At 42.7% G+C, this 24,414-nt stretch overlaps 3 long non-coding RNA genes across 3 annotated transcripts; all 3 read right to left on the reverse strand.

The window, feature by feature from the left end:
* Window positions 1-3,872: 3,872 nt before the first annotated feature.
* Window positions 3,873-5,123, reverse strand: LOC121582544. Its single transcript, XR_006003365.1, has 3 exons — window positions 4,855-5,123; window positions 4,521-4,601; window positions 3,873-4,018 (listed from the first exon to the last, which is right to left on the reverse strand). It is a non-coding gene; the product is annotated as an uncharacterized LOC121582544 (long non-coding RNA).
* A 4,074-nt stretch (window positions 5,124-9,197) lies between these two features.
* LOC123492048 lies at window positions 9,198-9,702 on the reverse strand. Its single transcript, XR_006661602.1, has 3 exons — window positions 9,678-9,702; window positions 9,410-9,567; window positions 9,198-9,302 (listed from the first exon to the last, which is right to left on the reverse strand). It is a non-coding gene; the product is annotated as an uncharacterized LOC123492048 (long non-coding RNA).
* Window positions 9,703-9,715: 13 nt separating this feature from the next.
* On the reverse strand, window positions 9,716-10,091 carry LOC121582526. The gene is made up of 3 exons (XR_006003363.1): window positions 10,080-10,091; window positions 9,897-9,981; window positions 9,716-9,812 (listed from the first exon to the last, which is right to left on the reverse strand). It is a non-coding gene; the product is annotated as an uncharacterized LOC121582526 (long non-coding RNA).
* Between the last annotated feature and the right edge of the window lie 14,323 nt (window positions 10,092-24,414).

The raw sequence follows: 24,414 nt of genomic DNA on the forward strand, positions 1-24,414 counted from the left end.
ACACCTGTGTCTCAAAATACGATTATTTTCCTCAATAGAGAGCAGTGAATTCTACTAGATGAAAAGCAGAAATGAGTATGACATCCTGGCATTTAAAGCATACTACATTTCGAAATTTCACATACTATGAAACGTTTTTCCGCATACCCAAAATGCCTACTATTTAGAACGCAAGTACGGGTATTTGGACACGGCCACTGTCTTATTTCTAGACACACCAATTAGATAATGGTTGTAGGTTGTGTAAAGGTATGCTGCAGATTAGAGAGATCAGCCAGATTCCACCAGCAGTCATAAGTATTCACCCCCCTTGGATCCCTTCATATTTTATTGTGTTACAAAGTGGGATTAAAATGTATTTCACCAATGTACACCAAATACTTTGCAATGTCAAAGTGGGGAAAAAATTCTAACATTTAAGAAAATATATATGAAAAAAATAAAACACTTACATCTTGATTAGATAGGTATTCTTTTGGCAGCTATTACAGCGTTCTGTCTTTTGGGGTAAGGGCTTGATTCAATCCGTATAGCAGATTATAGTTCCGCGTTATAGCGCGATTTAAATGTAAATGTAATTTCCGACTGAGCCGACGTATGCAGCATTTACCATGAATGCAGTCTCTGCTAACACGGGAATATTGCCTTTAAATGTCAATCGTGCTACAACACGGATCTTCAGTGCTACTGATTGAATCAAGCCCTAAGTCTCTAAGGACTTGCCCATTATTCTTGGCAAAATTCTTCAAGTTCTGTCAAGTTGGTTGGGGATCATCGCTAGACAGACACTTTCAAGTCTTGCCATATATTTTCAAGCAGATTTAAGTCCAAACTACAACTAAGCCACTCAGGAACATTCAATGGCTTCTTGGTAAGCAACACCAGTGTATATTTGGCCTTTTGTTTTGGGTGATTGTCCTATTGGTGTAAAGCAGAATGAAGCAGGTTTTCCTCTAGGATGTTGCTTGTGCTTAGCTCCATTCCGTTTCTTTTTATTCTGAAGAACACACCAGTCTTTACTGATGTCAAGCATACCCATAACATGATGCAGTCACCACCATGCTTGAAAATATGGAGGCAGTTACTCAGTGATGTGTTGTGTTGGCCAAACACAACGCTTTGCGTTTATGCTGTAGGCCAAAAAGTGTATTCCTTTGCCGTGCTTTTGCAGTATTACTTTAGTACCTTGTTGCAAATAAGATGAATGTTTTGGAATATTTATATTCTATATAGGCTTCTTTATTTTCAGACTGTCATTTACTGTAGGTCATTATTGTAGAGTAACTACAATGTTGTTGATCCATCCTCAGTTTTCTCCCATCACAGCAATAGCCACTATGGTAATTCCACGCCTCTTCTTATCGGCGAGCCGTTTCCGGTGCGTCGTCAGGCATTTCCAGGAGGGATGAAATTCATAAAAAATGTATCAAATTTGTTAAGATTAATGACATTCACATAATTTGAAAGCTTCAGCAATGCGCTGGTGAGAAGAATATAGGATTTTTTTTTAATGAGTGTTTCCACATAGCATAACCACTACAAAGCTGATGCTAGTTAGCTAGCTAGCCTCTTCCATAGACTTGGCATGGCTGGTTAGCTAGCTAGCATCAGAGCCTTCTGGCTAATATCATAGTCTGTATCTATTATCTAACGTTGTGTAACAGGTCTATGTACTTGTCATATTAGTTGAGGCTAACATTAGATTACAAAATTATTTTTTGCTTGGGTGTGTATTTGGTTGGCTTTGCTATTTAGCTAGCAAGCTAAGATCTCATTGTCCAAGTTGGTAATGTTTTGAGGAGAACAGCATGGCTAGCCACCTGTCCAGAATAGATAGCACATACAGTGGGGAAAAAAAGTATTTAGTCAGCCACCAATTGTGCAAGTTCTCCCACTTATAAAGATGAGAGAGGCCTGTAATTTTCATCATAGGTACACGTCAACTATGACAGACAAATGGAGAGAAAAAAATCCAGAAAATCACATTGTATGATTTTTTATGCATTTATTTGCAAATTATGGTGGAAAAAAAGTATTTGGTCACCTACAAACAAGCAAGATTTCTGGCTCTCACAGACCTGTAACTTATTCTTTAAGAGGCTCCTCTGTCCTCAACTCGTTACCTGTATTAATGGCACCTGTTTGAACTTGTTATCAGTATAAAAGACACCTGTCCACAACCTCAAACAGTCACACTCCAAACTCCACTATGGCCAAGACCAAAGAGCTGTCAAAGGACACCAGAAACAAAATTGTAGACCTGCACCAGGCTGGGAAGACTGAATCTGCAATAGGTAAGCAGCTTGGTTTGAAGAAATCAACTGGGGGAGCAATTATTAGGAAATGGAAGACATACAAGACCACTGATAATCTCCCTCGATCTGGGGCTCCACGCAAGATCTCTCCCCGTGGGGTCAAAATGATCACAAGAACGGTGAGCAAAAATCCCAGAACCACACAGGGGGACCTAGTGAATGACCTGCAGAGAGCTGGGACCAAAGTAACAAAGCCTACCATCAGTAACACAGTACGCCGCCAGGGACTCAAATCCTGCAGTGCAAGACGTGTCCCCCTGCTTAAGCCAGTACATCTCCAGGCCCGTCTGAAGTTTGCTAGAGTGCATTTGGATGATCCAGAAGAGGATTGGGAGAATTTCATATGGTCAGATGAAACCAAAATATAACTTTTTGGTAAAAACTCAACTCGTTGTGTTTGGAGGACAAAGAATGCTGAGTTGCATCCAAAGAACACCATACCTACTGTGAAGCATGGGGATGGAAACATCATGCTTTGGGGCTGTTTTTCTGCAAAGGGACCAGGACGACTGATCCGTGTAAAGGAAAGAATGAATGGGGCCATGTATCGTGAGATTTTGAGTGAAAACCTCCTTCCATCAGCAAGGGCATTGAAGATGAAACGTGGCTGGGTCTTTCAGCATGAAAATGATCCCAAACACACCGCCCGGGCAACGAAGGAGTGGCTTCGTAAGAAGCATTTCAAGGTCCTGGAGTGGCCTAGCCAGTCTCCAGATCTCAACCCCATAGAAAATCTTTGGAGGGGAGTTGAAAGTCCGTGTTGCCCAGCGACAGCCCCAAAACATCACTGCTCTAGAGGAGATCTGCATGGAGGAATGGGCCAAAATACCAGCAACAGTGTGTGAAAACCTTGTGAAGACTTACAGAAAACGTTTGACCTGTGTCATTGCCAACAAAGGGTATATAACAAAGTATTGACAAACTTTTGTTATTGACCAAATACTTATTTTCCACCATAATTTGCAAATAAATTCATTAAAAATCCTACAATGTGATTTTCTGGATTTTTTTTCTTCTAGTTTTGTCTGTCATAGTTGACGTGTACCTATGATGAACATTACAGGCCTCTCTCATATTTTTAAGTGGGAGAACTTGCACAATTGGTGGCTGACTAAATACTTTTTCCCCCCACTGTAACATGCAATATCTAATGTTATCCTAATGTTACATATCTGCACTGTTCTCTTGTCATTAATAGGCATTTACCTGCTTATTCCCTGACATTGTCCATGTTCTTCTACGGATGCCCTCCATTTTTACAACCATAAAAGGATAGAAATGGCTAATTTCACTCAACAACTTTTAAAACGGGGTAGTAGACATTTACAGATCATAGTCTAGCCCAAGACTAATGAGACTGTTTCAGCATGTACAAAGTAACAATCCTAAACATACATCATCTTAGCAAACATTTAAAAAGGCAACATACAATAATCCAAGAGACTGAATATATATTTAATAAACATTTAAAAACAATACATTATATAATATAGACCTGCTAAATTACTCACATCTAGCATTTAAAAAAAAACATTAGAAACAGAATGAACAAAATGCATTATATATTTAATTTCAAAGATGCAACAATTGTTCATGAAGCAAACATTGGATGATGACTTGGTGAAGGTTGGTAGAGAGAAGCTGTCTGTTTTCCTCCCCCTCCTTCATCTGTGGTGCTCGTTCAACATAGCATTTGGAGAGTCCTGTGAACATCAACAGTCATGAACATGCCATTCTGAACAGCACTATCTTCCTAATGGATAACTTTGACATATTGGCATAATATATGAAATTTGATAGGCAACAGCATCACCCCTATATCCTCCATAAAGTCTATCGACATGTTTAAATATTTTCAGTCAAGCATGTTGCCATGATGTGTAGAAGCTGTTATTGACTAAAGGGAATATTAATCATAAATACATAGAAAACTGTGTTGTTCCATGTACAATATGCTGATTAAAGAGGAGTGTTCATTAGAAAAGTGGTGGTGGATTGCATGTGGATGGTAGTCATGGATAATGATGGATGTTAGTCATCCTAGAGAATAATTCTAATTCAAATGTAGTCCAGATCAGCTAAACATTCACATTTGCTAAATAATTATATAAAACACAAACACAACACTCACTGTTCTTGTTACAAATGCATGACTTTTGGTATGGTTTCATGATGACACATAAACACATGGTGGTAGGTACGCACACTGATATGAGGGGCTGGCAAGATGTAGGCAGCTTATACAGGTCAAGGTGCACAGAGAATGCTCCTGGGCCACCCACCAAGCTGCAACAACAGAGAGAAGTGGAACTTACGTTAATCAGGACAGGTACTCGTGGCAAACATGTGCGTGTTTTGTGATATCGTTTTAGCAAATGAGCTGTTTGATTATTAATCAATCAAATGTATTTTTATTAAGCCCCTTTTTTTTTACATCAGCAGTCACAAAGTGCTTTACAGATACCCAGCCTAAAACCCCAAAGAGCAAGCAATGCAGAGGCAGAAGGCAGAAGCACAGCGGCAGAAGCACAGTGACTACCTGGCTGAGCGTGATCAGCAGGGGTCCGGGACAAGGTAGCAAGCCTGGTGAAATCAGGCCAGGGGTCCACAGCTGCAGTCGGAACAGCAGCACGACCAGGGCCTCTGGGAGAAGAGACACAGACAGAGAAAGAAGGGGGGATTAGTGGGAGCATGCCTAAGATCACACATTACACCAGGGCCCATATTCACAAAGCATTGAAGAGTAGGAGTGCTCATCTAGGGTCAGTTCCCCCCAGTCAATATATTTTTATTCATTATTATCTAAAAGGCAACTCCTACTCTAAGACGCTTTGTGAATATGGGTCCAGATAAGACAAGCTGCCCCTCTGCCCCCGGCACATGAGCTATTGCAGCATAATTACTGGGGACTGAGACAGGAGACACTGTGGCCCCGTTCAATATTACATTTTAGTCATTTAGCAGACGCTCTTATCCAGAGCGACTTACAGTTAGTGAGTTCATACATTCTTTTTATTTTTTATTTTTTTCATACTGGCCCCCCGTGGGAATCGAACCCACAACCCTGGCATTGCAAACACCATGCTCTACCAACTGAGCTACATCCCTGCCGGCCATCCCCTCCCCTACCCTGGACGAATTGTGCGCCGCCCCATGGGTCTCCTGGTCGCGGCCGGATACGACAGAGCCTGGATTCGAACCAGGATCTCTAGTGGCACAGCTAGCACTGCAATGCAGTGCCTTAGACCACTGCGCCACTCGGGAGACATTACCCCTGGACAGGGCCAATCAGGAAGGCATTTACCCAACAACTCTGAGGCACAGTCGCCCAAGATCATGTATGGAAAAAAACAATACACTATTTTGCAATAAATAATTAATTAGTTTAGCTGCAGCTGGTGGTAGAGCTGATGGCAGAGCTGGATGTCCCCATCCACCTGCTTCAGGATGTTTTTCTTCCTGTGGTGCTTGGCCCGGAGCCCATCAACAGCTGCTCTCATGGGCTCTATCCATCAGCTGTGGTCCAAGACGAAGATGCGACCTCCTTGTCTTGATGGGCTATGGGAGAAGCTGTCAGAGGCAGTGGTGGTGTAGCTAGCAGAGGTAGTCTCTTGAGCCAGACTGTTTACTTACACGAGACTAAGGCAGAGGTGTGCTTGGCAGATCTGAAAGAGAGGCACAATTCAACAGAATTCAGCCTTCTTCATGCTGATGATCTGTACAACATGAGACAGATAGCGATACAGAACAAATAGATTAAAACATCATATGGAATGTAACACAGATACAGATGATGCGCTTGTGGTGGTTTCAAATAATAATGTTACTACTGCTAGTTAGCTGTATCCCTGCTTTTCCTGAAAATGTCTATCTGATAATATTGTTAGCTAGCTAGTTCTTGTTGTTCTAGCTATTTTACCCAAAGCAGGCTTTTCTCCTCGTCACTGGTCTGCTGATGCACGACTACATTATCATGATGTTGTGGCTGTAACATTTCATGGTCATTGCACTATAACAACTAGCTAGCTACTTTATATATCAGATAGACATTCTCAGGAAAAGCAGCTCATATAACAAGCAAAATAAAATGTATATCGTTGCATCTAGCTAGAATCTGAGAGATCGCACCTTTTTATCTCTGTAGCAGTTTGCTCTCATCTCATCTGGGCACTGCAACAGCCAGATTGAAGCAGTTGCTCATCTAATCTACTTCCCCATCCCCTCTTGTCTTGATTCTACAGGGAGCTAGCCTGTTCTCCTCAAAACATTACTATTAAGCTGCTTGCCGGAAGTCAAACCCCCAGTAACAAGTGGAATGGAATGTGCGAGGGGCTAAAATTCAGTAGAACGCATTGAGCCTATTGAACACTGTAGCTATTTTAAAATCACTATTGGCCTCATGGAGACATCACTGAGCAGTTTCCTTCCTGTGTGTCGGTCTGAGTGGTTTGCCTAATTATTAACTTGACCATGCTTAAAGGGATATTTAATGACTGATTTGATATTTTTACCTATCTACCAATCGCTGCCTTTCTTTATGAGGGATCAGAAAAGCTCTTTGTAGTTGAATCTGTGCTTGAAATTCAGTATTCGACTCAGCTAATCTAGGCTTGCCATAATAAAGGGGGTGATAACTTATACAGCCAATTTATTTTAGTTATATATTTTTTATTGATTTGTAAAAAATTAATAGAATATTATTTTAACTTTGACATTATGGAGTGTTTTGTGTAGATCAATGGTAAATAATCTCAATTAAATCTATTTCAATCTCACTTTCTAACACAACACATTTTTCAGACCCGTGTGTGTTTGACAACAGCGGAGATGTACCAAAATGAACAAATGGTGGGGAACAACCTAATTGACCCTTCGCTAAGCCCTGCCCCCTTGGTTACTGTTGCAACAAAGACAGTATGAAGATAGACAGAAACTACTTCTCCAATAGAAATCCCTGATCACGCTTGTAGGCAATGTCATGGCGACGTTGGCTAGCTAAGCTCATGCATCGGGTCTAATGGTAGTCTCACACCGAACTGCGCATGTGCAAGCCATCAAATCAAAGGCACTCCTGTGTTATAAAGTAGTTTTTGACTAATATTAAAATGTGTCAGTTGATCATTCACGAGGTTAGAGTAATCACATGTTCAGCTACTTAAGACATTGGCTCGAATCTAGGTTGTGCCTTTAGATTTCAAGAAAATTAACAACTAACAAATAATTTTTCACTTCGCAAGCATTCCCGGAAGCCTCTGGGTTTAGAAATTCTGTGGTTGCAACGTCGGAAAACATTTTCCCGGTAAGACCAATTTCCCATTCAAACCACTGGAGAAAACCCCTCACAATGATCTCAAACTGTGTTAAATACAGACTAAACTTTGCTATTTAGGAGACTCTTGAGTATGTTGTGGTGGACTGTCATTACAATTGCTCCATGGGAACTTTTCAAAAAACCTTGGAGTGAGATTTTGTCCTGGGTCCGCCTGGGTCCTGCAGTCGGTGAAAAGCAATTGCACTGCCTGCGTCTCAGAACTGCGGCCGCCTTGATCTCATGAGGTTATCGTTGCCCATGTGTGCATGACGTCAGAGAAAGTCGGGATCAAGTCAGACACAAATCTAACCAGCATGCATTGGGCGGTGATCGCCGGTGATCGATTCTGCGCAGACCTGGCTCATCTCAAATGAGCCTCTTGTCTATGATCTGTCGGCATGGTTATACTGGCCTGTGGCCTTCTTGGAGGCCTTGATGATATCGGAGGGGGGCTCCCATTTGAAGCAGGGCTCCAGATTGGCCATCTTTATGGTCATTATTGAGGACAGGGTGCCATCCAATGCTAGGCTATTTCTTCTCTTGGTTTTGTTCAGTCCCACAACTGAAAACACCCTCTCAGCATCTGCGTTTGCATGGGGCAACACCAGGACAAGCTTGGCAACGGCAGCAAGACTCTCGAATTCTTTGGCTCCTGTCACCTATGGAAAATGCACCAAAACACAATGGAAAAACATACCTTGATTTTTGATTGATTAATACTGTAAGTATACTGTAGGTTGATCCATTAACAAAGTTCAGATAAAAACATGCATAATTTGCAACATGCATGACACATATGCATGCAACAATTTTAAGCAACAGATGTAGCCAAGCCACACCTGCCAAAAGGAAAGACAAAAAAGGAAAAAATGTTTACCTTATGCTTCCGGGTTGCCATTTCAGCCCAGAAGCTTTCCATTTCAGTTTCGTCCTGCAGGGATATCATTGGCATGGTCTGATAATTTAGAAACTCCTCACCCAGAAGGTCATGCTCCTCTGGCCCATGGTATGGGAGGAGATGGGGAAACCTATTTATGAAAGTAGAGTTACAAGTTGTTACGTTTTAGCTATATAGTCATCAACCAGCAGCAGTTCATACACATCTTTGAGGAGAAGCCACATAAGAATATCTCATGTGCAGTTTAGGAGTGAACACACCTCATCATAAAACACAGGGTATTTTAGCTAAGATGATAGACAATCATTAGAGAAAAAAAAGCTAACCTTTCAACAAAGTACAGGACATCTTCGATGTCACTTTCAGCCCTCTGCCGTACATCTACAAATTGTGCATGTTTGATCAGTGGCTCTTCCAGTGGCAGCTTCTTAAGTGCATAGTCCACAGCACTTGTCAGGAAACACAACACAGCTTCATGGAATGAATCCACCTGCTGTGGTGTGATGTCACCCTCGTCGAGTAATCTGTTAAGTTTAGCCCTGGTTGTGAACCCAATGTTCAACTTTCTTCCTGTCTTCCTGTCACAGATACAGCATATCGGTATAAGCTACAAGGCTAAATATCACATATCACAGTGTTTGATCATAATAATAGTTAAATACTAACCTGGTAAATGGTTAGCCTTTTCTTTAAAGGCAATTTCACAAGGCTCCTCATGGCACTGCAGAGCTGCTGGAACCATAAACTTGGAACATAGCTTGCGTACGAATTTCACCATCTATAACAGACATTTACAAAAATAGTAGGTGAAACCTGTTTTAGAGTATCCCTGCAGATATCAGCAAGAAACACAGAATGGAAAAAAACAGCAAAATCCAATCCCACCTCATCATGTAACAAAGATATTGATGACTGCTCTCTCTGAAGCAGCAAGTTGAAAGAAGTGAAAGTTGGTACGGTGGCTTGGAAGAACAGCAGGTACACTTCTGTCATGGGGTCAGTGAATGTCTGCACAAGTCTCTTGAACCTGGCCTGATTTTCATCTTGAATCAATCAATAAATAACACAAAACAAGAGGTTGTCATTAATACAAGTATGTGACTAACAATCCATGTAGTCGCTGCATAATGAAATTGAAAATGGATGACCATACTAGCAGATTTGTAGTAGCTGGCCAGAAGTTCATACAGCCTCAGGATCCTGGTCACACAACGTTCAAGGCTTAGCCAACGGACCGAGATATGCAGGAGGACCTCCATGTACTCCGCTTCATGGAGCTCACAAAACTCTGTTTTAGACATTAAATCCATATAATATATTTTCTACAGCTCAGCATTTCAGTATTACACTTAATAGTATCAAACATGCATACCTGTCAGGTATCCTTTCCGATTTGTGCTACCCTTGAACCAGTAACCGATGTCCACTACCATATCCTCCAAATCAAAACCGGACACCTGCAATGCATAAATCAATCATAACACATTCAGTCAATGCACGTAATTAGGATACAAATAAAAAGTTACATGTAAAGATAAATCAGGCCTTAACTCACTTTAAAAAATCCTACTCCTGCAGCTTTGGCAGTATTATGTGCCACATGACAAGGACAACCATGAATATAGGTGTTGGAATGCTTCTGGAGCACCCTAGAGGCAATGGAATTACGTGGTCCAATGTTCACAACTGCATTGTCAACTGAGAGACCAATGCAGTTCTCCCAAGGGATGCCATGCTCCTCTATGGTGAAGTTAATTTTGGTGAAGATCTCACTTGCTGTCCCACATCACGTCCCATTTGTTGCCCATGAAGACTTTGCTGCCCATGAAGACCCGGACAGTAAGCGGGTAAATCTTTTCCACTCCTGTAATGACAAGTTAGAATCATACAGATGTTCATGTTATTAGATGTTTAAAAATACACAAAGCACTTGTTTTGCAGAGGAGAAAAATCTCAAATAGTTAGTGAAATACCAGTGTCATTCGACCCATCCGTAACAAGGGTATACGGGGCTTTTTTCATCTCATTCACAAGCTCCTGTGTGAAATATGGTGCGAGTGCTTCATTGGTAATGCAGGATGACTTAGTCCTGGCACACCTGTACTCCTGCGCTGTCTTCGAATCTCCAAAACATTATTTTAGGAGAGGCCCCAGGTGGTCCGCAAAGGCTAGGGGTACGTTGTGAACTACCAACCCAGCTGTCATTTTGACCTCAGCCCTTCTTGTCTGTAAGAAATTAAAAATTATTAATCCTCCCAAAAGACCATAGTTTATTTAAAATAGACGCCTGCGATAATAGGGCACAGGTAAAAAACACATTCAGCAACTAAGATCTCAAATTAAGAAAACTGGACTGTACTACACTGAAATACAAACCACAAATTTGTCAAAACTATCAACCATGACTTTACCGTGATCAACTAGAACACAAAACTCTTGACTGAACCTTGACAGAATCATTACACATATCATACCTTAATCTCTTGTGCAGACATACCCCCAACAGATGGAACGGCCATTGCATATTGGGATATTGTGGCTGTGGACTGGAGAGCTCGTTGCTTATCTTGGTGGCCTTTGCTTTTTATATGGCGCACTACATCTGTCACACCCTGGTGGCAACATGAGTTTTCAATACGGCAGACTGCACACCAGTAGTGCGTGTTGAGGCTCCCTCTGGTAATAAATGGCCATGAAGAGGTCCACTCAAAATGGATCTATATGTTGCTGCTCCAGCCAGAGCACGACTCTTCTGGCCCTGCTGTTGGATTGGGGGGGTCTCTTCTGTCTGTCCCTCTGTGTCTTCTTCCATCTGCCCTGTTGGTTGTTCTATTTGTCCTGTCTGTTGCTCCTCTGCATGTGCGTCAATCTGTCCTGTCTGTTGCTCCTCTGCTTGTTTGTCAGTCTGTCCTGTCTCCTGCTCTCTCTGTCCTTTGTGTTGCTCCTCTGTCTGTTGTCCTGTCGTTTCTATCAATCGTTCTGGCTGTTCTGTCAGTGTGTTTGTCTGTCTTTTCTCACTTGGCTGGTTCTTTAAATAAAATAAAAGGTTTCGCTTTTGTCCTGGCAAAGGTCTCTTACGGGACATCTTTGAAACCTTAAACAATTCAAATGGTCATGTTGGTTTAATAACTCTACTCTCAGTTACAAAAACATACCTACTTCTATTGCACACATTTCCTGTATTTATGTTAAATTCTTTGGAATACATCTTACCTGTTCGAAATCAGCTGAGTTTACATTCACCACACTAAATCATGTTCACGCACAAACAAATAATTTATTTCAAGATTTAAGGTTTAAGAGAGTGAGTACTCAATTGGACGACATTTCATTGTTACATACCAAGTCTCAGCTCAGCTTCTTATCAGACTTCTTGAGGTAGTGACCGTTTCTTCTCCTGTTGTCTTTCGCGGCAATGGTATCTCTTCTTCTGTCGCTATCTTCGGGGTGCAGCGCATATGGTTCAGTGGCGCTCATCAGCGCCATCTACCGTCGGGGAGTTTGAAAAAAGGAACGAACGAGTCTCGGCCGATTTTTTTTGCGTGAGAAATTGGATGTGTGGCGTGAGTGCCTGTGAAAACAGGCAAAAACGTGTCACACGGCGAAAGCGTGAGAGTTGGCAGCTCTGGGTTGGTAATATGGCTAGCCACTGGAATGGTTCTGAATGCACTGTCAGCATGCAGTCAAAGCAACTAACCACTTTTGGAGCTAGCTAGTAGCTAGTGCTCTCAAATCGTATCCTGATATAGATGGGAGTTATATTCATAATATAGCTAACTAACATAAATTTGGAAAAAAACAAGTTGCATAATTGGCTAGCTAGCTAGCTAATGATAGCAACGTTTTCAATGGTGGTCATGAGAGCTAGCTAGCTAACCAGGCAGCTAGCAAACAATGCGACAAAAGTATAATTTCTGAATTGAAAAATACTCCCAACAGGCTCTGCATTTCAGGAATCACAGTTGCAAGTCCTACCTCTGTTGCACTGTTAAATTATTTAGCCATTTAACCCTTTACACTCGTACCCGTATACGGGTTGAAAATGGCAGATTTGGGCACTAATAAGTGGCTGTACAGTAACATGCTATACATGATGTCAGAGCTCTGGCTCTGCGCTTCACATCGCTGTATGGGTTTTGACTGGCAGCAGTTCTGAACTTGAGCAACGCACGTGACAAGAAGTTGCATCCATCCCTCCCGGTAATTGGGCAACTTTTGCAATTTTTTTGTGGTTTGATTGAGGGAAATGCTGTAAATTTAAGATGACTCAATGTATTTTGAAAGATGAAACATTGAGGATTATAATAAATACCGCTTTGATGTCATACAAGCAAGCCAAACATTCATGAGTCCAAATGTGCACATGTCCAAATCATAAAATATGTTTGATGTACAGTTACACAATGCCATGTCGTCATACCCCGGGTTGTTCTGAACAGAATGAACCTGTTTGTTTATTGTGAAGAAGATTTGCTGTGGCGCACGCACCTGAATGCACTCATGACTCCTTTCTATGCACACCAAAATTACGATCTGTTTCTCTGAATTGCCTTGTGAAACACTGTAAGATCACATTTCATAAATTAGCTAGTCATGTTGGCAATAGAACAAGCTTTCAAATCATGCCCACCTGACCCAGATTGCGCTTTATAATGGACCATTTTTGGATTGTGTAAACAACAACAGTAACTGTGTGGTGGCAGGGATGCCGGGTTGTGTTCCAAATGAAACAACTACAAGTGTGCTTGCTCTAGTTCCTCAATGGCACAGCTAGGATAGCTCAAAAAAGCACCTTATAGTCGAAGACTCTTCTTTGAGCCATAAAAGTGCATTGAAATTGCTTAGGAACTGTGCACACTTTGGAGAGGTGTGTGGCCACTTGAAGACACCAGTTAGTCCTCTCACTCAAACCCTTGTAAAAATATAAATATATTATGTTGCACCTACCCCACATCTTCCAGCAATAGTATTATCATGTTACTGAATGTATCCAGAATATTTTCAGATTTCGTTATCAACAAATGCGTTCATAAATTTTTTCTAAACAGTATTTTCTAAATAGTATGTAGTATGGTTAGTACATTTACATTTACATTTATGTCATTTAGCAGACGCTCTTATCCAGAGTGACTTACAAATTGGTGCATTCACCTTATGATAGCCAGTGGGACAACCACTTGACCAATTTTTTTTGTAATTTATAATTTTTTAATTTTTATATATTTTGTATTTATTTAAAAAAAGTTTAATTTAATTTCTTTCCCCAAATTTTTTTTAGAGTATGTTTTTAATTTTAATTTGTTAAATATATATATATATATATATATATATATATTACATTTACATTTACGTCATTTAGCAGACACTCTTATCCAGAGCGACCTACAAATAGGTGCATTCACCTTATAGCCAGTGGGATCACCACTTTACAAAGTTTTTTTTTTTGGGGGGGGGGGTGGGTTGGGGTAAGGGGGGGGTAGAAGGATTACTTTATCCTATCCCAGGTATTCCTTAAAGAGGTGGGGTTTCAAATGTCTCCGGAAGGTGGTGAGTGACTCCGCTGTCCTGGCATCGTGAGGGAGCTTGTTCCACCATTGGGGTGCCAGAGCAGCGAACAGTTTTGACTGGGCTGAGCGGATCTATGCTTCCGCAGAGGTAGGGGAGCCAGCAGGCCAGAGGTGGATGAACGCAATGCCCTCGTTTGGGTGTAGGGACTGATCAGAGCCTGAAGGTACGGAGGTGCCGTTCCCCTCACAGCTCCGTAGGCAAGCACCATGGTCTTGTAGCAGATGCGAGCTTCAACTGGAAGCCAGTGGAGTGTGCGGAGGAGCGGGGTGACGTGAGAGAACTTGGGAAGGTTGAACACCAGATGGGCTGCGGCATTCTGGATGAGTTGTAGGGGTTTAATGGCACAGGCAGGGAGCCCAGCCAACAGCGAGTTGCAGTAATCCAGACGGGAGATGACAAGTGCTTGAATTAGGACCTGTGCCGCTTCCTGTGTAAGGCAGGGTCGTACTCTCCGAATGTTGTAGAGCATGAACCTACAGGATCGGGTCACCACCTTGATGTTAGCGGAGAACGACAGGGTGTTGTCCAGGGTCACGCCAAGGCTCTTCGCACTCTGGGAGGAGGACACAACAGAGTTGTCAACCGTGATGGCGAGATCATGGAACAGGCAGTCCTTCCCCGGGAGGAAGAGCAGCTCCGTCTTGCCAAGGTTCAGCTTGAGGTGGTGATCCGTCATCCATACTGATATGTCTGCCAGACATGCAGAGATGCGATTCGCCACCTGGTTATCAGAAGGGGGAAAGGAGAAGATTAGTTGTGTGTCGTCAGCGTAGCAATGATAGGAGAGGCCATGTGAGAATATGACAGAGCCAAGTGACTTGGTGTATAGCGAGAATAGGAGAGGGCCTAGAACTGAGCCCTGGGGGACACCAGTGGTGAGAGCACGTGGTGCGGAGACAGCTTCTCGCCACGCCACTTGGTAGGAGCGACCAAGCTCGGAGAGGGTGGAGAGGAGGATCTGATGGTTCACAGTATCAAAGGCAGCAGACAGGTCTAGAAGGACAAGAGCAGAGGAGAGAGAGTTAGCTTTAGCAGTGCGGAGAGCCTCCGTGACACAGAGAAGAGCAGTCTCAGTTGAATGACCAGTCTTGAATATATATATATATATTTTTTTTTGTTTATTTTTTTTTATATGTGTTTATTTTTATTTTTATTTTTATTTTTGTGGGGGTGGGGGGGTAGAAGGATTACTTTTATACTATCCCAGGTATTCCTTAAACAGGTAGGGTTTCAAGTGTCTCCGGAAGGTGGTCAGTGACTCCGCTGTCCTGGCGTCGTGAGGGAGCTTGTTCCACCATTGGGTGAATAGTACATAGTATATACTTTTAGTAAGTAATTGGCAAGAATGATTTCTGACAGGCCCCAAGTCATAATCAACAGTGATGATTCAACACAGACATGGCTGAGGTGAAGTATTTACAGTGTGGGTTGTTAATAGTGGAAATGAGGGAGAAGGGGAAGTGGGTGAGAGGGAGGTGGTTAAGAGGAAGGACCTCTTTGCCTTTCCTGAGGCATAGCGGACAGGCCAGCCCTGGGAAAAGGCTTATTTCCTATTATAGGTGTGGACTGCAGTGGAAGACGAGGAGGGAAGAGGGAAGGTAAGGGGGAGAACTCCTCTTAACGTTAAGGTAGTAGGGAGGGGGAGGCAGGGGGGAAGGGGGAGAAGGGGAGGAGTGGGCGTAAGGTTGTAAGGCAGTATGACAACTCCCACACCTCTTCTCTCCCCTCTCCTCTGCCTTCTGGCCTTTACTTCTGAGAGGTGAGATTCTGCAGGGATGGAACCTATAAAACACCTCCAATTCCTTTAGTTCCCCCGGTTCCTCCTCACAGCTATGACTGGGAACAGCCAAGTGCTCCCACCAGGGAGAGGAAGGAGCCATCTCTCTCTGCATTCTCCTGAAGGAAACAACTGTTGTGGTAATTGTTTCTGCCAGGAAAAAGATCAAGTAACATGCAGGGCATTGTTCTAGGACTGCATGTTTTTCTGTACTGTTAAACATACACCCAGAGCTGAAGACCATAAACAGAATACCTGGAATACAAACAGAAAGGCAGATCTCTGAAAATTGTACAGGAAAAATTACAGTTCAATTGGTCCTGAGTTGGCAGATAATGGCCTTATCTGTGGTCTGAAACACAATGAACAACTTCTAGAGTAACCTAGAGTAATCTAGAATAATAATCCCAGTTGTAAACTCTGTCCTAATCTTTGGGAAGCTCAGAAACCGTTAACACGCTGTAGTTCTTCTCTCTGCAGCCATATGAAAAGGGTGGCACTCAGAAGTGAGCTCAACAGGCTATTTCTGTCTCCCAAGGGGGCATGTGCCACAGCCCTGCCCCCTTCTTTCCACCCACTGCTTTGGACATACTTTGCTACATCCAGTGTTATCTTTGGTCATGAACAGGGGTAGATGCAGTAGATACTATATGGAATGCATGTGCACTCATCTCCCATGGGTATTGATTGCATGGTTGACACATTCACTGTATATAGCTGTTGCTGCACAGTCTTTCACTGCATTGGACTTCCTGCAACTGAAAAATATGAACATGGTACTGGAATATATATTTTTACTCATATTGGCACACTAATGGTTTCTGTTATATAGTGGTGGGTTTAGTAGCTGTAAGGTGTAACTGTAAATCACCACTGGCTGTTTGAAGGGAGGCCCAGTGGTATCAGGCTTTAGAGGCCCTTCATTGGTTAAAAAACCTGCCGCATACACAGATTAAGAGAAATCACACTTTGACAGGAGATATCAGATTATGGGCATCAGAGACCATGGATATAGGACTAGAGACAATCTCTAAGTTTAATTATGTATTTTAGGACAGGGCTGGTATGATGAATGAATATGCAGCTTTTCAATGCAATCAATATCTACATTATGGTTCATTTGGATTATAATACCTATGGAATAGTTTCTGTTTGTACATTTAGCTGACATATAATGGCTTGTTTGGTGTAATCTATTTGATCCCTCCTACCATATACAGTCATGACCGAAATGATTGGCACCCTTGATAAAGATGAGCAAAAAAGACTGTATGCTGAAAGAAATTGGAAAATTATGTAATCAACAAGGGGCTATGCGTTCTATGGAAAATAATGCACGACGTGGAAGGTGTGTTCCACAACGCATTAGCGGAGTGGGACTAATGCCCAGTACACATCGTGACGTATTTCATTATGCCGTACGTCATCTTCACACAATCTCGTTTCGCTACTGGACAGAGAGCATAGGGTTTTACAATGCAAGCAAGATGGAGGAGAGCCTAGTCTCTCGTCAGAGATCGTATTTATTTTGGGAGATTGCAAAATATGACCTTTTCATTCAAGACAGGAGAAACATATTGTTTCAGGTAATAATAAAACATGTTTTGTTTAGTTACTTTTTCCTCAACTTGTTTCTCTAACTTTCTAGCAAGTCAAGCTAGCTTACAGAGCAGCTAGCTAGCTAGCTAGCTAAAAGCTAGGCTAGGTTGAAGATACTGTAGCTAGCGATAATTATCATCAAAAGCAAACGTCATTGCCATCACAGTAAACTAAAACGGGAGTCATATAGTATAATTTGCTTAACAGCCAATGTGTATTATTTAACATTACTATTAAAATAGTACTCACTTATAGGAATGGGTTGTTTACAAGTTGCTACTGTAGCTATCCCATAAAGTCATCACCCAAAACATATTTTCATCATGTTCCATGGTTTGGTAACTTCCTGTTCTATTGACGGACTCTGGCTGCAATCAAGACGACGCAATGTTTGGAAAAATTCTAAGTATGCGGCATCCGTTTCACAATGGAGCCTTCAACCACAAGGGGGCACTGCGACTACTACTCCGTGGTATGTAATGTGAACACAGGTTGCGTCATTACATTGCTGTAAAATACATTTTACGATATCGGCGTAGTCCATGTGCCGCATCACAACAAAAAGAATCACGCTACACAATAGCACCTTCTTTGGTGGTTTATCTACTTCCATTTCTGATACCACATGGCAAAGCAACGCACAAGTTGGAAAAATCCAAAGCATGCGACACTGCACGCAACCTAGTCCGGCAGATGAGTCGCAGCTGTGCGGAACTCATTCAGTTTGACTTAGTTGGTGTGTCACGTTCGTTCATCGACGGGTCAGACCAAGGCGCAGCGTGATATGCATACATGTTTATTTGGAACGAATAAACAAGCGACAAAACAACAAACGAAACGTGAAGTCCACGGTACACAAACAACATACCTCACACGGCACAAGATCCCACAACCCACTAGTGCAAATAGGCTGCCTAAGTATGGTCCCCAATCAGAGACAACGAGCGACAGCTGCCTCTGATTGGGAACCACACCGGCCAACATAGATCTAGAATACTAGATCCTACAACATAAAACAAACACAACAAGGAATATACACACCCTGACTCAACATATAAGCGTCCCCTGAGTCAGGGCATGACATGGTGTGCATGCGGCATTCGTTTCACAACGGAGCCTTCAAACACAAAGGGCCGCTGCGATACCACTCTGTTGCAGATGGTCCTCATTGAAATGAATGACATCTGGCGCAATACAAAGGACTGCTCAGATGTAATGTGAATTAGGCTTATGCCGGGTGCACACAGGTTACATCATTACATTGCCGTACGGTACATTTTACATAATTGCTGCAATCTATGCATTGTATGACAACAAAAATAATCACGTTACACATTAGCACCTTCTTTGGTTGTTTATCTACTTCCGTTTCTGAGACCGCACAGAAAAGCAAAGTTGGAAAAATCCAGCGCATGCAACACACTAAACGCACCGCTACCTTGTCCAGCAGATGAGTCATATCTGTGCAGATTGCCTCCCATTGAAATGAATGGTTCACACCGGAACCGTACAGTTTGACGCAGTTGGTGTGCACGAGGCCTTAACCTTTCACAGAAAGGTTTAATAGAACGCATAGAGCCCCGAGTTGATTGCCCCTTTTATACCAAGGCTATAATTAATCACACACACACACTCACACAAGACACACAAGGATTTGTTTCTATTAATTGAATAACAATATAGGCTACAGAAATTGATGTCACTACATTAGTTGTCATGCCAACAGTAAATTCTAGCTAGCTATCGTATCAGAGATGCAAGGCAAGCTATTTGTTGAAATGAAATTGTACATTTCCATTCATTTTGAATTTAGACATTGAAAAGGGGAGTTCAAATCCTGTGCTGTGCTGTCTTGCTGTGCCGCCTGTGTGTCCTGCTGCTCCGAGGAAGAGAGCAGCCAGCTCCATCGTCTCCTCTCTTCTACAGAAGGAGCCCACTAGCTCCTGAGGCTGGAGTCACATCGGTGCCCTATCGCCAACAAGATTTGTCTTGCCTCCAACCCAGCGTCTGAAAGAAGATGGACAGCTGTGCTTCTGAGGCTGTGGTTGGTGTATTGCTTGTGGATCGGAATTACCATAAACAGATAACGTAAGCATTAGACAATGTTACACATGTGGAACTATATTATAACTCATGAGGGGAATATTCTGTTAATTGATTAACGTACCAAGAGTATTCAGTCCCATTGGTTCCCGGGAATATCAGATTTCCTGTTGATCGAGTTTCTCTTGCGCACAGCACAGTAGGTGGAGGTAGAAGGCTTTTGCTCCTGGTGGGCATTTACTCAAATACTTTTTTAAGCTCTGCACTGAACAGTTTGGATTTCCGGGGGTTGCAAACATAAATCCCCATAGATTTTCTTTGTTGAGCTCATTTGGTTTATCGTTTCAGGGTTATGTGAGAGGCACACATACTCAATTCCTCCTTGATCTCTTCTCACTTTGAAGAAGCTCAGGGACAGGCCCCAGTTTCCCTCTCTCCCCCTCCTTGCCATATTTAACTGAGGCTCTTTTCACATTGATGAGGATTAAGGAGATTCTCAAGAGATTCTCGAGAGGTATTGATTATTTTTTTTAATGTATACTTGCAAATTTATCACATCTAAATGCTAACTCCGGAGGTCGCGGGCGAGCCTTCCTCGAGAGTCACCCCCCTCCGAGCATTGCAGTGTGAAGAGAAGTGTATCGGGCCAATGTGTATTGTAGTCACATGAGAGTTAACGTAAGAGGTCTAGGTTCAGAGGTCAAAGGATGCTTCTGGCACCATGTATAAACAGAGGTTCGCCAGAGAGAAATCCCTATACTTTGCATTCGTGCTTGCTGTATGTACATATCACGCTTGCTGTTTGTACATTTATAGACCATGGCAAACGAGAGTTCACGGACCTGATCCACTCTGGAGAAGAAGCTTCTGATTGCCTTTTGGTCGCAAGATCAGATTCTAGCGAGGTTGGAGGCATGTTACAGAAAAATATCAATCTATATCGAGATGTCTGCGGGGTTGCTTGAACATGGCCACCATCATTCATGGACCAATGCCAGAATAAAATCAAAGACATCAAATATGCATATCTTAAGACAAAAAAAAATAATGACTGAGTGGTAGTGGCCGGGAGACCTGTCCGTTCTACAGGGAACTGGACGAATTCCTCGGCACACGACCTGCCTCCATGCCTCCCCATATTATTGAGTCCAGGGTGACTGCAGCAGAGGACCAAGAATATGGCAAGTACTTTTATTCGGCTTTGTGTTATCGTAGCTAACAAAAGACGTCCTGACACTGGAATGTCCTAATGTATTATCCTATAGGGAGGAGGTCAGAGACCTGGCAGTGTGATGCCAGGACAACAACCTCTCCCTCAAAGTCAGCAAGACAAAGGAGCTTATCATGGACTAAAGGAAACGGAGGGCCGAGCACACCCCCATTCACATCGACGGGGCTGTAGTGGAGCGGGTCGAGAGCTTCAAGTTTCTCGGTGTCCACATCACTAAGGATCTATCATGTTCCAAACACACCAATACAGCCGTGAAGAGGGCACGACAATGCCTCTTCCCCCTCAGGAGGCAAAAAAGATTTGGCATGGGCCATCAGATCCTCAAAAAGTTCTACAGCAGCACAATTGAGAGCATCTTGACTGGCTGCATCACCGCTTGGTATGGCAACTGCTTGGCATCCGACCGCAAGGCGCTACAGAGGGTAGTGCGGACGGCCCAGTACACACACACCTTTCGCACTTACCCAGGCAGTGTGGTTGTCTCAGACTCAGGGGGAGATGGTTTACCATCAGGATTACAGTGGAGTGCAGTGGTACAGTAGCAGAGATCAGCTCAGTACCAGTCAGAACGGCCAAGGTGGGTTATCACCATTTATTCAACCAGATGAAATAAATAGAACAGAGCTCATCCAAAATGCTAGGTCTGAGCAAGTCAGCTCCATTAAACCAGGCTTAGACAACACCCTTCCAACAGTGAGATCACCCAACCCTATCACCTTACCCTATCCCTAATCATACCCCTAACGCATCCCCCACAGTCATAAACACTTACATGACAGATGGCATCACTGCAAACAAAACCAACACTGTAAACAGAAACACTCCATGGAAAGGGGAGATTGCTGCTCTAATAGAGAAAGACAAACAGTCTCTACCCTCACACAGAGCAGCTACAATGAAACATGACCCAAACCAGAAATATGAGTGGAATATATATGGACAACAAGAAAACAGAGAACAGGGGAAGCAGTATGTATCTGATGGAAGGGAACATCCAGCAGGTGAAGTCTTAATAGATAAGAATATAAGGAAGTGCTTCCGGTTCCTGACCACACACTAGCCAATCAGGAGGAACAGTCAAACAGATTCACTTCAAATACAGACTACCTGCAGATCATCAGAGACCGTACAAAACAGAAACACTATTCTGGGACTTTTATGCATGAGTATGGAACTGGAGATCAGTATTGAGTCAATGAATCTCTCACCACCAAAGACAAGTATCTGAACCAGAATTATAATTTGTACAGGGGTACAGGACAATACCACAGAAAACAGAGTCTGTATTCGGAGGGTGATAAAACATGTACAGTCCATACACCATGACAGAAAGCGAGCCACCTGTTCAGAGAAAACCACATGCCCCATGGGTGGAAGAGAACACATTTTCCAGACACGAAGGATATGTAGATCAACAACAATATGACCAGGATGTACAGTGGAATTCATCATACAAGAATGAGAACAGACAATACATAGACAATGCATACATAGACCACAGCCAGTTTACAGACAGTACTGCTACAATACTGCAACAGACCAAAGATGAATTTAGTGCCACAAAGAGCCACCAATATCCCAGAAGTGAGGTGTTTACTACAAATGACCCCAATAAGATGCAAACAACATGGCTAGCTAAAGCAGAACAAGCTAAAGCAGTGTTAGCGAAAGCAGAACCAGTGAAAGCAGAGCTAGCTAAAACTGAGTTAGCTAAAGCTAAAGTAGCGCAAGCTAAAGCAGAATTAGCTAATGCAGAGTTAGCTAATGCAGAGTTAGCTAAAGCTCAAGCAGAACAAGCTAAAGCAGAGAAAGCGAAAGCAGAGCTAGCAAAGGCAGTGTTGGCTAAAGTAGAGAAAACTAAATCAGAGTTAGCTAAAATGGAACAAGCTAAAGCAGAATTAGCTAAAGCAGTGTTGACTAAAGCAGTGAAAGCTAAAGCAGAGTCGGCTAAAGCAAAACAAGCTAAATTAGAATCAGCTAAAGCAGAGCAAGCTAAGGCAGAGCTTACAAAAGCAAAGAATAATGAACCTGCTAAGTACAGTTCATGGTCAGCCAGTGAGGACAGATACGGTATACAATACATCATCACTAACAGAGACTATGAACAGGTGAAGAGAGAGTGACTGAGAGAGGAAAAGTAAAGTGTCAACGAAGCAGTTCCAGCAACAGATGACAAACTCACCAATCAGACCATATCTGGAAAGGCAGAGAACAAAACACTCCAACAGAAAGATGTCTCTCCCATCAGCAGGTATGAAAGGGCAGACAAGGGGGAGATGACTACAACAGCGAGAGAGAGAAATACGGGTTCAGTCATACAGTTTCAGCCAAGGAAAACAAACAGCCCTCTAAGGATGTAGCTACAACAGATGAGAGTAAAAAGACTCAGAATGATGCACTTGCCACTAATAAACATGAAACGGCAATAAGAACTGGCAGATATACAAAGGATGAAAGTATCTCCAACATCAGACACGGCACAACTAGAGTAGAAGAACAAGAGCAGGGAGATAAGAGAGAGAAACATGAGCGAGGGAGTGAGGGTCAATAGGTTTATAGTGAGTCATCCAAACAATTCAAAAACTGGCCAGTCAGATTGAGAGTAAGACTAAGCCAGCTGAGCAGACTGTAGAAACGAGTAATGACGTCCATCCGTCCTCATTCAGAGCTTTGTCACTAAAAGAGAAAGGCCAGACCAAGCAAGAGATATTGACGTCAAAACTGAAGGCCCAAGCTGAAAAGGAGATCTCAGCCATCAAAGAGAAAGGTTTTGGTAAACGAGATGGACTCTTATCGAGAAACCCCACCAAGCACCTGGAACACAGACAGAGAGGTCAGAGTAGACAGGAAGTGAAAAATTATCCATCCAGGGTTGAAAAATAAACAAAGGCCAACTCAGCATCAGCAAGGAAACACCTCATTCACAACTAAAACTGAAGGATCTGCTGTCAATGATGGTCAACAGTCATCAGCACCACTGGAACAGGCCAAAAACAGGTCAAAGGTCAGTGATGTAACTGAAAAGGAAGTGCATCAGTCAAAGAAGGAGGAAAGTAAAAATGAGGCAATCAAAATTCCTTTAAACTTGTTCTTGGCGAGAGTGAGGCAGTTTCAGATGATGACAGTTTGCAGATCATGGGGATAATGGTGACCATAAGAGAACCCTCAGTGGATGAAGAGGACGTTTTTACTCCACAACAACCCACCCCAGTAAAAGATAAGGTAAACAGGGAAGAAGAGGCAATTATTTCCAATAAAAATCTACTCACCTCAGACCAACAACAATTGACTCATCCAGCCATGGCTCCCATTGCAGATGAAAGACTTTCAGATAATGAAGCAAAATCAACTGTAACAAGCAATAGGGAATACATTACATTTGCTGAGCCTGTAAATCCAGAAAAGGCCAGAGTTAGACAGCAAACACAGCTGCCAGAGGGAAACCACGAAGGTGCACCTGAAACCATGAAGATAGATCCTGAATAATTATTCACAGGAGGATCCTCCATTGTATGGGAGAGATCAGTCTCGGACGGAGAATCTACTCCTTGACACCTCTGCAGTTAAAGATGGACGCACAGGAGAGCAGGCTAAAAGTAAACAGTTGGATGAAACTCAACCTCTCCCTCTCCTCTTTAAACAGGGCATGACTGCAAGAAGTCCTAACAACTA

Source organism: Coregonus clupeaformis, chromosome 1 (genome assembly GCF_020615455.1).
Source record: "Coregonus clupeaformis isolate EN_2021a chromosome 1, ASM2061545v1, whole genome shotgun sequence".
In the NCBI taxonomy this organism is placed as follows: Eukaryota; Metazoa; Chordata; class Actinopteri; order Salmoniformes; family Salmonidae; genus Coregonus; species Coregonus clupeaformis.